This window comes from Penaeus japonicus, unplaced genomic scaffold (assembly GCF_977035675.1).
Source record: "Penaeus japonicus unplaced genomic scaffold, GWHDUDI00000001_assembly GWHDUDI00000024, whole genome shotgun sequence".
Classification (NCBI taxonomy): Eukaryota; Metazoa; Arthropoda; class Malacostraca; order Decapoda; family Penaeidae; genus Penaeus; species Penaeus japonicus.
Window position 1 is genome coordinate 21,841,902 of NW_028234426.1, and position 12,500 is coordinate 21,854,401.

Below are 12,500 nucleotides of genomic sequence, written 5' to 3' on the forward strand. Positions count from 1 at the left end.
GTGAAGAAAGGGGAATAGACGAAGAGAAGGAAAAAGTATAACCCGAGGATAATATGATGTGAGGAAGTAGAAGGTGAAGGGAAGAAATTAAAAGACTTTATGAATAAGAATGAGATACTGGATACGAGATTTAAAAAATATAGATTGGGTGAAAGAAAAGACGAAGAAGAAAGAAGAACTAGAAGAAGAGAATCAAAATAGGAAGAAAGAAGTAAGAGGGCATAGGAAGAGAAGAATGAGGATGCCTCGTAACAAAAGCAGAAGGTAGAGACGAGAAAAAGAGAGCCATAAACAAAAAGAAGAGTGAAAGGAAGATGGAAAAAGAAAAGCAGGGAACACGAAGATCCCCAAATCCGAGAGCGACGTGGGAAGAGAAAGGGCACAGTCACACGCAGCGAGAGACGGGCGTGCAGACGGAGGATACAAGACAGCATATAATAGAACAGCGGGGAGAGAAGGCCGGGGAGTGACAGGTTGGCACATGAGGTAATGGCTCCCCACTGTAGCCTCGCTGGGGAGCAGAGCCTGAGAGATCATCCACTCCCCGGGGAGATAACATGTCACCAGTGATGGGAGGTGGCCGGACTTGTGACAGCGTCTGAGGGGAGATGACAGGATGTGTACACGCTGTTTGTGTGTGTGTCTGAATGTGTATCCTTGTCTGGCTGGCTGGGTGTACATGTATGCTCTCTCTCTCTCTCTCTCTCTCTCTCTCTCTCTCTCTCTCTCTCTCTCTCTCTCTCTCTCTCTCTCTCTCTCTCTCTATCTATCTCTATCTCTTTCTTTCTCTCTCTATGTGTGTATGTGTGTACAGTTGCACGTTTTTGCTCGTTTACTTGTTTTTATGTACATGAGTGTTTATATTTGTGTGTTTAGGAATGTATATATGTGCATATGTCAATCTGTGTGTATTTGGGTGGCTGATATGTATTTCTTTACGAGAATGTACGCATGTGTTTACGAGTATCCGTGCGTCTTTTTGCTTCTTTAAGTATCTCGCTTTGTCTGAGGATACGAAGACGTCGTAAGTGATTAATGTAATCTCTAGATTATACCGAAACGTTTGTCTTTGATCCAGTGTGTAACTTTAATCAGATTAATTAACAAATATTCATTGCAGGATCTTGAGCAAAGTGAATTAGCGTTTGCCAATTTTGTGTACATTTTATTTATATAATGATAATGATGATGAGTATAACGATAATGAGGATGATAATAAAGATAATGGCAACGATAAGGATGATAATACTAATGATCATAATGATAAAGATCATGATTTTGGTGATAATAAAATGGATGATAATAATAATGATAGTACGATAATGATGATTATGATAACAATATAAGTAATAATAATAAGGATGGTGATAATAATAACAACAAGGATGATAATAATAACAACAAGGATGATAATAATGATAATGATAAGGACAATAATGATAAAAACGCTATTGATAATAGCAAGAATAATCATGAGAACTAGAATGAAAAAGAACTGACGATATATGAAAACGCCGTAAAATCATATATGTTTTTGAAGACCTTAATAGGATTTTTTATGAACACCTGGCTGAATGATAAGGAAAACACCTAAAACAGATATTTTCAACATGACTTGTATAATGTATTTCCGCCTGCTGATAACATTTGATAAAATCTAATATTATTTGCAACGTTGAACGAAGTAACGCGAGTTATTTGCTCAACTCAGAAGAGTTATAATTCCGAATGTAACTTAGCTAATCTACTTGCATTTTTTAATGTCCGTGTGTGGGTTATATAAGAAACCTTTTAATCCGTTAATCATCACTGAATTAGTAAAAGAGAAACCGAAAAGGGTTATGTTGATATCATTTACAGCTGGTAAGAAGAGTTTGTTTTTCAGAGGCTAAAGAAACTTGTTTATATTATTCGTTATGTGTTTATCGGATTGTAAGCTTTGTGCTCCTCGTCTCAAATCTAAATGGATAATCAACAAATGATAAAGTTGCGTTAGCGATAGTAATAAGCTTTACATTCTGTTTTATTTTCAGTTTGTATACCTGGTTAAAAGATTTTAAGAATGTGTTGAAAGATTAAAATAATGTGAAAAAAATGAATATAAACAGCATGCCTTTCACACACACACACACACACAGACATCAATGATTAAATTAATAGTTAAACACACGAAGAAATGAATAAACAAATGAAAAAGAGAACAAAACCATCGCGAGTGTGGTGTCCTGCCAAGGGATTTCCGATAAGTGCCTGCCATGATGTTCAACAGCGTGGGTGTAATGAACAACGCAAAACAGCCTGATCTTCATTGACCCTTAACCAGAATGGGATAACCGTTTCTTCTATGAGATTTGGAGGAGCAAATAGCCATATGCACAACGGGTTAATGGCAGGTCTGCTCGTCTTGTTGATACGTATCTGGGATCAGTTGTTGTTGGAACATGACGTCATACGAGAATACTGTCACCAAGATTGTGAATAAATCGACCTGTCAATATCCAGAATATTTTCTAGTCATACCAGCGGGCAATCATTCCTAGGAAAAGACTTTAAACGTTATTGTGTATTCCAAATGCTGGCTTGCCCTCTTACAATGAAACGCAGTAGAAAAAAAAGAGACTGAAAAAAAACTGGTTGAATGGAAACTCCATATTAACAAAAGTCAAACTAATCAATCTCCATGACTCAATAATCCAGGAAAAGCAAAAAAAAAAAAAAAAAAAAAAAAAAAAAAAGAGGAAGGAAAGAGAGTGAGTGAAAGAGACAGAGAAAGAGAGAGAGAGAGAGAGAGAGAGAGAGAGAGAGAGAGAGAGAGAGAGAGAGAGAGAGAGAGAGAGAGAGAGAGAGACGGAAAAATAGAGAGATAGAGTAAGAAAGTAAAAGAGGAAAGGCGTGGCGACGAGATAGAGAGAAAGGAAGAGAAATGAAGTCCTTAATTAACAATCCTAAATCGACAATATCACAGATCCAGCATTCTCAGACTAAACGTTGACCCTGTTGGATGCAGAGGCATTCACGACCCCCTTCCGTAGTGCAAACCATGAGGCCTTAACACGAAATGCTGTCATGATTACCCATTCCATGGCTCATAATCCTTGGCACTGTGTTGAAGCTCAGGCACCGGGCTCTCCCATGGCACTGCTTCTGCCCACAAATACTTGAATGCCTCCCCGTCGACGAGGAGTATAATGGTGGCTTTATAATGCAATTTCTGAGATCTCTCGTCTCCGAAGGACAGTGAAACGCGGGATGTCACTTTCGTTGAGAGGCTAATATGTATATATATATATATATATATATATATATAATATATATATATATATTATATATATATATATATATATACATATATATATATATATATATATATATATATATATATATATATATATATATATATATATATATGTGTGGTGTGTGTGTGTGTGTGTGTGTGTGTGTGTGTGTGTGTTATTATGCATGTATGTATATGTATATATATACTATATATATGTATATATATATATATATATATATATTATATATATAATATATATATATATATATATATATATAATATATATATTTATATATATATATTGATATAATATATATATAAATATACATATACATATAACATACTATACATACACACACACACACCACACACACACACACACACACCACCCACACACGCACATATATATATATATATATATATATATATATATATATATATATATATATATATATATATGTGCGTGTGTGTGTGTGTGTGTGTGTGTGTGTATACATACATGCATACAACTATGTATCATTATATACATTTTATGTTATTGATAGTGGTAATAAGAATTATAATAATATACCTATGATCACAGTAAAAAAAAATATTGATAACAATGATTACAGTAATAATGATGATGATGATAATGATAGTCATGATAATGATGATAATAAGTAAAATGAAAATATTAAAAATGGTAATAATGATAATTACAAGGATGATAATAATAGTGTTAAAAAAATGATATTAACATTATCGACATTTCATTAGTAGTATTACTATCAACCTTATTTTCATTATTGTTATCATATCATTCTACAATTATCATTAATTTCATCATCATCATAATAATTTTTTATCATTATTATTATTATCATTGTCACTGTTGTTATCAATATCATTATCATTATTATTATCCTCATTTCTGATGATAATGTGATAATCATTTTCTTCATTATCATTATTATTTTCATTATCAGTAATCATATAACAGTAATAATGATAATTATATTACAATAATATAAATCTGATGATATAATGATGATAATAATATGATAATGATGATGATAACAATGATAATGATAATAATGATGATAAAAATGTTAATGATAATAATGATGATAACAATGACAATGATGATATAGATATGATAATGATGATAACAATGATCAATAACTATGGTAGAATGACAAGAACAATTATATCAATGATAATAGTAATAATGCATTTATTGATAAATAAAACGAAAAATAATGATAGTGAATATAATAATAATGTTGATAATTATGAAAATAATTTTGCTACTAATAAGGAAATTAATACAAACAATGATACTAAGTAGATAAAACAAAGCTATACTCTATCTATTGTACGTAATAAAAAGTGCAGGTTATAGATAGCATAGCGAGGGTGCAACATATAAAGACATGGTAATGCGCATATTTGTTTTCATTCCTGTATATAATTGTAGATGCTTTTAGAGCATACATTGTGCATGTGGATCTGTTTGTGTGCATGTTTACAAGATTCTAATTCCCTTTTATGTGATATCAAAACATTTTAATGATCCTCTATTGATGGACATCAAAGATTTATCATTAGTTGCTGTTGTTGTTCAAAGCATGATTTTCCTCAATTGTAATAGCCTTGCTCGGCCATTAGTGACAAGAGAACAGATTTGGAAAACGCGGTTAGAATAGAGCATTCTCCTTTTTGTAGGGAGGGAGAAAAAAAATCATGATAATAAATACAATATCTATCTATCTACACGCGCGCGCGCGCACGCACACACACACACACACACACACACATATATGTATATATATATATGTGTGTGTGTGTGTGTGTGTGTGTATACATGTGTGTGTGTGTATGTATATATTTGTATACATACATATATATATATATATATATATATATATATATATAGATAGATATTTCTCTCTCTCTCTCTCTCTCTCTCTCTACAAATCTCTTACCTCTCTATACACACACGGCCAACTCGACACCCGCCGCCATAAGATTGACAGATACCACACACACTCGGTTACATATACCCGCTAAATATATATATATTTATATAAATGCTATACGTCTATATATATATATATATGGAACTATACCTATGTGCACTTTAGCATAGCAGTGATAGCGAATTTTTACGAACAAAACTCCGTCCACGGCCACACACACGGAATCACACATTTCAAGTCACAAACAGCTTGAACGGTCGTACCGAGGTCTATATGCGATGTGAGTCCGGTTACAATGCTCCAGTATACGCATATATAATATATATATATAAACCTCGGTAATCCTGATTTAAATTGTGTCGATATCCTTTGACTGCACAAGATTCGCCACTTAACAGTTGTTCGTAAACAAATTCGCTATCACTGCACACTAAGAGCACAACTACACTTACAGGCGGTCACAACACACTTAGCGTGTCGTGTTAGCACGACACGGGTCTCACACCCACCGTATCTGTCCAATCTTACATCGCGCCGGTATTTATATATATATATATATGCGTGTGTGCATGCAAATTCTATATCATATATATATATATATATATATATATATAAATATATATATATATATATATATATGTGTGTGGTGTAAATATATATAATATATATTTGAGTGTATATATATATATAATATATATATATATATATATATATATATATTATATATATATAAATATAATATATTATATATATATATATATTATATATATACTATATATATATATATATTATATATATAATATATATATATATATATATATAATATATAGTATGACTGTATATATTATATATATATATATATATTTATATATATATACATATATACATATATACATACATACTTACTAATACAGACAGACACATACGATTCACACACACACACAGACACCACACACACAAAATATATATATATATATATATTATATTATATATATAAATATATAATATATATATATATATATATGTATACATATATATACAAAATATATATATATATATATATATATATAATATTTATATATATATATATATATATATATGATGTATATGTATGTACACACACAAACACATACACACTCACACACACATACCCACATTACACACATCACCCACACGACACACACACACACAGACACACACACACACAGATGTTGTTTTCGATATGCATAAACCAATTTCCCTATATGATTAATATAATAGCAGAGTAAAGCGATATGATTCACTCGTAATCAAATCAGCTTCTGATTAGTTTCCTTCAACTTCTACAAGTTTACATGACATTAGTTAGTCTATCTTTTGGCAACTCTACCTGAAGACGAGTTTCCAAAAGTTGATTAGAGTCCCTAATATGATTAGTTAATCTCTCCTGAACATAATACCCACCTTGATTTTTACCCGCCCTTTATTCCTCCTCCTCCTCCACCTCCTCCCTTCCCACTGCGCCACCTTTCACACATACGGTTAATTAGTCGCCTGACGTTGCAGCGAAACGAATGATCAAGTCTGCAGGATTTCATTTTGGATTTGGTAATATGTCGTCGGCTTTTTTTTCTGATCTCTCTTTCATTCTCTACTTTTTGCTTTCTTTCTATCTTCTCTATCTCTGTTTCTCTATCACACTCACTCAATCTCTCTCTCTCCCTCTCTCTCTCTCTCTTTCTCTCGCTCTTGCTCTCCTTCTTCCTTCCTAGCTTCCATTATGATCCATCATAATCCTTAAGATAAGTACGTGCTTTTTATTTTATGACATATATATCTTACAGATTCATGATTTATGTTTTCTTATCCATACTCCTCATCATATGTGGCAATGAGGTCGTTGTGTTTTTGTTGTTGATGGCGTGTGTGTCTTTCGAGTAATTACATATCAGTTCTGTGACAACTCTATTATGTTTCATCTCCCTTCTACATCTACTTCATTATCATCTTCTCCTTCTCTTTTCCTTCGTTTCTCGTCAGATAATAGAGTTATTGGTGATGATGTGTGTGATGATAATAATGATGATAATTATGAAAACAATGATATTGATAGTGATATTAATGATAATAATGGTAATAATAACAACAATAATAACGTTGATGACAATAATGATAATTATAATGATGATCATAGAAATGATAACTGATATAATAATAAGGATGATCATAATAATGAGAACAATAATAATGTTAATAGTAATAGCAACAAGAATAGTTATAATGACTGTAATTAGAATTAAGATAATAATAAGACTAAAGAAGAGAATAATGATAATGAGGATCATGGTTATTGTATCATTTAATAATCATGATCATCATCCTTACCCTCCTTACGCTTTCCTCATCATCCATTCAGCAGCAGCATCCGGCCAAATCCTCTAATTACTTCCTTACATCTGATAAGAAGAGGGGAGGGGGGGATGAGGGGAGGCAGAGTCGTCCTCATCGCCGCACATGACAGGTTGCGATTGGGAACCTTTGCTTGGTTATGCATTTATAATCAAGCCTGAAAACCGAGTCTCTCCAAGTCACGTGATCAGCTGGGGAGAGGGAGAGCAAGGGTTCGTGGGTTCGTGGGGGGAAGGGAATTAGGGAAGGGGTTGTGGGAGTTGTCAAAGGGAAGGCAAGGGGCCAAGGGAGGCTTTGCGAAAGGGGGATAGGGGTGGGGGTGGGTGGGGGGCGAAGGGAGCATGAAAAGGACAAGGGAGAAGTGGAAGAGAACGAGGGGCATGAAGGAACCGTAAGGGCAGGTCAGAAATAATAAAAAACAAAACAAAAAAACTATCGGGTGGGAGGGGAGGTAAAAAAAGGAGAAAAAAAAGGGAAAAAGAAACAGGGGGGAGGGGAAAGACAGAAGGAGGAAGAGAAGACCGAGAGAATCTCATCTGCATTCAGACAGGACTTCCCCAGGCGCGTCATGTAGTCTCCCCGGAGGCCTGTTCCTACCCGTCTTGTCACTCTTTTCGATCTGCTTCTCGCCTGAAGGACCTGCTTGGTTTCTGCTCGACGCGTCTCATCATAATCCATATCATTTGATTTAGTGTGCAGTGTGATCCCTCCGTGGGAAAGAGAGCGAAAGATGATTCAGGAATTAAACTGTGTGAAGTAAAGATTAAATGTAGAAATCATCGAGGAAAGAAATGACAACTTGTGTATAAACAGAGGGAACGTGGGGAGGAAGGCTGTGTGTGTAGGATGAGGGAACAAGATGCACGGATAACTCTCAAATGAAGAGTCAGAATGAAGAAGCCAGAAAATGAATAAACATTGAAAATGTGCATGAACACGGGAAAAAATTAAACCTATTGTTCATAAAATAGATATAAAAATCATCATTTGAGACAAAAACATTAGATCGAATTTTCAAATTGTATTTGTGGATAAAAAATAATATTCATAATTTATCACCACACACACACACACACGCCCGCGCGCGCGCACACTCACACACACACACACACGCACACTCACACACACATACTGATACACACACACACATACTCATATACACACACACACACACATACTCATACACACACACATACTCATACACACACACACACATACTCACACACACACACACACACACACACACACACACACACACACATATATATTTATGATTTATTTATGTATATATACTATATACAATATATATATATATATATTATATATATTAGTAATATATTATATATATAATTTATATATATTTGTTAATCATATATGTAAATGATATATATATATATCAAGAGAGAATTATAATATATTTATATATTTATATATATATTTATATATATATATATAAATGTGTATATATATATATATATCATAACATATTATATATATATATTATTTATATATATATATATATTATATATATATATATATATATATATATATATATTATATATATATATATATATATAAATATATATAAATATATATGTATATATATATAAATATATATATATATATTATATATATATCATCACATGTTATATATGTAAATATTTATATATATGTATATATATATATGGTAAATATATGATATATATATATATATATTAATATAATATATATATGTATATATATATATAGAAAATATATATGGAAATTATATATATATATATATATATATATATTCATATACAATATATATATATTATATGTATAAGTATATGTATATATATATATTATATCAATATAGATTGTATATATATATATATATATATTATATATAGAATTTATATATATATGTAAATATTTATATATATGCAAATATATATTATACTATATTATATATATATATATATATATATATATATATATATATATATATATAATAGAATATATATATATATATATATATGAAGTTCTTCTCAGCCGTGTTGGTTTACCTCTTCCTTCTACGAATTCGTTTCCCACGAGACTCATCTATAACCCAGTACATACTGAAGAAATACGGCAAGATTATCCTGGACCTCAAGAAAGTGGAAAAAGACCTAAAATTCCTTGAGACAAGTAAATCTTATGGAATATTGCCCGATTTTATTAAATTTAGGGTATATTGTCCCACATTCCAAACTACCAGGACATATCGTTCATGGTGCTTCGATCTTTTGGATTGGGAAATAAATAAACAAAAGAAAAAGATTCATAACATCAAAAAGAAACTGGAGGATGATATGATTCTGTTTACTTCCTCTATTTCTTACTTTGATTCCAAAGGCTTATTATCCATCAATGACAGAAATATTGATAGAAATTATGCAATGTTGATTTCAGACATAATAAGAAGCTAGCTAAACTAGGAATTGACCTAAACAAGAGGGTGGATAAGAATAAGGTTATTTTCAACTTTTCCGATAGAATATTATCAGAACAAACAGAAGCCCTTTCTTTAGGTCTTGATTATTGTATGCCACCAAGTACCATTTCCCATAACCAATTCTTTCTCTGTTTTGAAAAAACTATGTCACACCATCAAAAACTGTGATATTTATAAAGGAAGATGGAAACATATCACCAACAGCATTTCTACTGTGGTATATGATAATTACAAGAAATTCAAATGTCATACCAAGAACAATTGTAATCCACACCCCTTCCTTGCACCCTTAGAAGTCTTAAAAGATGTTAATAACATCGTCATCACTAAACCAGATAACGGTCGTGGAGTTATCCTAAACAAAGATTAATACCTTAATAAGCTTAAAACTATGGTTAATGACATTTCCAAATTCAAACCAATCATGTATGACACCGCTACTTATCTACTGAAACTGGAAGACAAACTAAACAGACTCTTGCGCTCGATAAGAACATCTATCGGTAAAACCACTTACAACCTCCAAACTACATGTGGCTCAAAACCTGTTTTTTTATATGGCCTTCCGAAAATTCATAAAATCGGTCAACCACTACGCCCCATCATTTCTGCTATTGGAACCTTCAATTATAATGTTGCTAAATTCATAGTTAAGATCATCATCCCATTAACTACAAATGAATATACCATAGAAAACTTCTTTTCATTTATCAAAGAAATAAGTGACCTTAAACCACTACGACTTGTCACAATGGCCAGCTTTGACATACTGTAGAGTCGTTATTTACTAATGTTCCTCTCAATGAAACCACTGCTATAATCATAAATAAAACTACCCCATCACTCTTAAACTCGTATGGTCTGAACAAGACAACTTATAAGAAACTATTGGATATAGCTGCTCACAATTCAGTGTTTACTTTTAATGACTCTATCTACACACAGATAGACGGTTTAGCAATGGGATCGCCAATTGGCCCTTGTTATGCCAACACTTTCCTTTGCCATCATGAACAAGCTTGGTTGAATAACCATACCTATTTTATATCGTCGTTACATGGATGATACTTTCTTACTCTTTAACCCATTGCAGACGGAGATAAATTTGCTTGCCCAACCTCCAGGATAGGTTTTATTTTAGAGAGAGACCGCTTGAAGCAATTTAATTTGAATCATCCCACTCTCTTTCAGTCATTCGTTGTAAAACTAGAGCGGTTTTTGTGTTTTATTTTTGTGTGTGTTTTATTGAGTTTAGAGACATATGTGCCATATGACAGGCTCTATCAGTGCTGCAGTTGACTAAAATTGTAGTATATTATCCATATTAGCTCATTATTTCCTTTATACTCAATGTGATAGAAGTATTGCTGTTTTATGGGAGGACAAAAGACAACTTTATTTTTTCGTATTTTTGTGCTGTCATGAACGAATACGAAACATATAACCCCCTACAATAAAGATAACAAGAAGAGGTAGAGAAGAGGAATGAAACCTGTGCTTGTGAGTGTGAGTGCCACAATGAAAGGCATCCATATTGGCACAGGAGCACATTTTAGACACTGGGTATGGATTGAGTCACCTTCCTCTTCTCGTTCTGCCTGCGCATCCTTCATCGGCGGTAGTTTTGAGCAAGGGTTCATCAACTTAGTGTGTGCCATCGCTCTATAGAGACAGTGCTTGCTAGAGAGCGTGGATGGGTGCCATTCAAGGCTCTCTCTCCTGCTGGTGCTAGGAAAAAGTGGTGCCATCTAGGTTTTGGACGTTAAGCTAGCACGGTATTACGGTAATTATAGTAATTATGACTGCAGTAGCCATCATCACTCATTCCTTTTTCATAGCACAATAAAATAGCATAGTATTCCAAAATCCCCGAACGTCATGTACGTCATGACGCCCGTCGTCAGGCCAAAGCTCCTACGTCATGTATGTCATGACACCCGTACGCAGTGGGTTAATGCCCCCTCTCACATTAACCCTTTCCTTATATACTTGAATTCACATCCCAATATTAAATTCACTTGTGAAATTGAACAAAATAATGAACTATCATTCCTTGATACCTGCATGAGCTTTCGTAATAACTGCTTCTTCACCAGTGCTTACAGGAAACCCACACTCACTGGCCTTGGACTTCACTATCTAAGCTATATTCCCCATATTTACAAGCTAAACAACCTTACAACACTTATCAACCGAGCATATAACATCTGTTCTACTTTCATAAAGAAGTTTCTTTCTTAAAGAATTATTTCACTACAAATGGGTACCCAGCTTACCTATTTTATAAAGCTCTACGCAATTTCCTGTGTCAGAAATTCCACCCGAAACCTGTACCAACCACAGTCAACAAAGACATTAAATATATAAAACTTCCATATATGGGCGGTCTTAGTTT

The 12,500-nt window shown here is 32.9% G+C and overlaps 1 pseudogene; it reads left to right on the plus strand.

Annotated features, from left to right (window-relative positions):
• Nucleotides 1-10,856: 10,856 nt before the first annotated feature.
• LOC147469088 (uncharacterized) overlaps nt 10,857-12,500 on the plus strand; it is an 11,181-nt pseudogene continuing 9,537 nt past the window's right edge.